Source organism: Cherax quadricarinatus, chromosome 74 (genome assembly GCF_038502225.1).
Source record: "Cherax quadricarinatus isolate ZL_2023a chromosome 74, ASM3850222v1, whole genome shotgun sequence".
Lineage (NCBI taxonomy): Eukaryota > Metazoa > Arthropoda > Malacostraca > Decapoda > Parastacidae > Cherax > Cherax quadricarinatus.
In genome coordinates this window covers 3,531,039-3,534,371 of record NC_091365.1, presented here as the reverse complement: position 1 = coordinate 3,534,371, position 3,333 = coordinate 3,531,039, and the positions used below count along the sequence as shown (strand labels likewise).

The 3,333-nt window shown below is 39.2% G+C and overlaps 1 long non-coding RNA gene across 1 annotated transcript; it reads left to right on the top strand.

Annotated features, from left to right (window-relative positions):
• The first annotated feature begins 580 nt into the window (after positions 1 to 580).
• On the top strand, positions 581 to 2,325 carry LOC138854910 (uncharacterized). Its single transcript, XR_011394071.1, has 2 exons — positions 581 to 1,151; positions 1,380 to 2,325. It is a non-coding gene; the product is annotated as an uncharacterized lncRNA (long non-coding RNA).
• Positions 2,326 to 3,333: the final 1,008 nt, after the last annotated feature.

Here is a 3,333-nt window from a genome sequence, read left to right as displayed (position 1 = left end):
TGATTTTCTTTATTATTATTATATAAATAATTTGTAATTTTTATTCACACAAAAAATATAAGATTTACTGTTATTTCTTATTGCAATAATTGTATAAATAATGTCAACCTATTCACGACTGCATATTGGAATGGACAGTGACATAATTTGTTTACTCTTAAACATAGCCAAGCAATGGGCCATTTCTCCTATGCTGAGCTCAATTTCAAGGTACTTTTCATTGTAAAAGCAATCAAAATCATATCTATTTCTGTAATATATCTTCCATTCTATCAAATGAGACCAAAAAAAAAAACGAGAATACAACCATAAAAACCATACGAATATACCGCTAAGGGACGGCTAATTGCTGAGAAGTGAACTCCATTATTTATGCTTAGATTTCTTTCATTTTTGGTGTACGTTAAGAAGCATCTTTCCATCATACATTGCCCAAGTTTCAATAAGATAGTCCAACAAAGAAATGAGATACAATTCCCGAGATCAAGAGCAAAAGCCCCTCACCAGTGTCAAGGAACCTGTCTGAGGTCTGCTCGCTTATGGAAATTTTGCTCACGTATGGAAGCAAAAAATCGACCCATTGACTGCTTGTATTTGGAAAAACTCGCACGTGGACACGCTCGCAAGAAGAGGTTCCACTGTATTTGTAAATGCTGTAGGAGTTATACAACACCTGGCTTGGTTATGCAACACCTGGCTTGGTTATGCAATACCTGGTTTGCTTATGCAATACCTGGTTTGCTTATGCAATATCTGGCTTGGTTGTGCAACACCTGGCTGAGCTATAAAACACCTGGCTGGGCTATACACCACCTGGCTTGGTTATACTCAGATGATCTCTACAGATTCAGCATTTTCCATAAATGTAACAATTTTCCTGGCTAGGATGTTCATCTCTGGAGTACTGTAGCCACTGTTCCCTTGTCCTCACATCAAACAGGCAAATGTTATTGTCTGCTAGATGGTTTGTATATAAGATCAAATGAATAGATCTTCGATTATGCAGCATCCTTGGCTGGGGTTGAACTAGAGTCAAAAACATGATAGTTTAATCATTTGTTTTTGATGTTCTGGTGTTGTTAGTGTGTTTGCAAAGTAGGATTAATCAGGGGATTCAGAGAACCTGGTTAGTGGGACTTGGAGTCCTGGAGGTGGGAAGTATAGTACCTGCACTCTGAAGGATGAGTGAGGATGTTACAGTTCTGGAGGTGGGAAGTACAGTACCTGCACTCTGAAGGATGGGTGAGGCTGTTACAGTCCTGGAGGTGGGAAGTACAGTACCTGCACTCTGAAGGATGGGTGAGGCTGTTACAGTCCTGGAGGTGGGAAGTACAGTACCTGCACTCTGAAGCATGGGTGAGGATGTTACAGTTCTGGAGGTGGGAAGTAGAGTACCTGCACTCTGAGGGATGAGTGAGGATGTTACAGTTCAAAGGGTCACATTAACTGTGATGTTGCATTCCTTCTGACAAGACTGCTATTGAATGAATGATGGTGAATGTGTTTCCTCTTTTATTTCATTGCCCCTTCATGGTGAGAGACGACCGATATGTAAAAAAAACATATATATTCTTTTTCTGTATTATTTTTCAGGTGTCTGTATTAAAAAGACTGCCACACAGTTCTGAATGGCAGATGACCAATTGCTGGATAATCAATGATGTATTTATTTAGCCACACAGTTGTGTGCATGATAATGTGTATTAATAATGTTTATAAATGTGTAGGATGAGGATCTTCCATATATTAAGCTTTACAAGGCATCAACATGACACTGAATATCTCTGAATTCATATAGGTAATGAATAACAGCATTCTTTTGCCTTTCTCATAATTCAGGATTATACAACAGCATTGTACAATCAGTGCCATTTTGTGATGTAGTGCTTGTGAGGTCACTAAAGGAGACATAACTCCAGTAAAGTGTCACACACCTTGCCTTGACAAATAATTGTTAGACATGCCTCTCGGCTTAACTAAGTTCTTGAACTGGTGTCAGGCTGTAACACGTGGTCTACGCCTTATGGGGAAGGGGGTGCTTTAAAGATCATGTAAGCTCAAGGAAACAGCTAGAGAGAGAGAGAGAGGTTGGCGACAGGTCCGGTGAGCGGGAGCCCTGGACAGCCGTGTGTGTAGTGGACCACGCATTGCGAATCTCGGGTCAGGTGGTCGGTGAATTAAGAGTGAGTACAAGTCTGTGTTACTGATATCATCTATCCTTCCCCTGGTAATAAGTCTCATAGGTCAATTGTTATATTATGTAATTTTCTGTCAGGATATGTTGTATTCTTGCTCTTTATGTTATTAAGTAAACTATAGCCATAGTTCCCATTTTTATTTGTACCCTCTTATGCCATTCCCTATTCTGTTAAGCACTGGGATAATACAGGAGATGGGCTCACTTGCTGGGATACCTCAGGCAGAGTGAGTAAAGGTCTCATAATTTTCAGAAGTTTTTTCAATGTGCCAGCCATATCCCACTGAGGCAGGGTGACCTAAAAAGAAAAACAAAAGTCTTTTTTTTTACATTTAGTGTGTATACAGGAGAAGGGGTTACTAGCCCCTTGCTGCTGGCATTTTAGTAGCCTCTTATGACATGCATGACTTTCAAAGGAAAAATTCTTTTCTTATGCTTAGATGCTGGTGTAGCAGTGTGGTACGGTTGTCTTAGGCATGGAACAATGATGCATAAAGCCAGGATTACCTATACATTTATCATTTACAAGTTATAGTAATGGCATAGACATGTACAATATAGTACAGTACAGTGGTACCTTGGGATACGAAATTAGTTTGTTCCAGAAGGCTGTTCGAGTGCCGATACTGAACGAATTTGTTCCCATGAGGAATAACGTAAATTAGATTAATCCATTTCAGACCCCCAAAAATACACTTACAAAAGCACTTACATAAATACACTTGCATAATTGTTCGAGTTTTGAGCTCCGTATCCCGAGGTACCACTGTACTTTAGTTTGGTTAGTGTGGATCTAGTGGGCCCAGAGATTTTAATATCAATATTATATAATATTAATTATGAGGTTTGTATATAACAGTGATGTTGATATGTCAGGAAGATTACAACACCCAAAACATTTATTATAAAACTACAATAATCATCATTGCAAACTGCAGAGAGAATCTCATGACAAACTTCCATACATCCAAAGGACAAAGTAGAGCAATATGGAAAAATAGACACAAAGTATAAAGTGATCCTTTATTGACTATGTTTCACACACTGGCTTTATCAAGATGTGTTTGTGACACACTGGCTTTATCAAGATGTGCCTCTTCAAGGGGGGCTCCTTGGCATGGTGAAGAGGCTCTTGG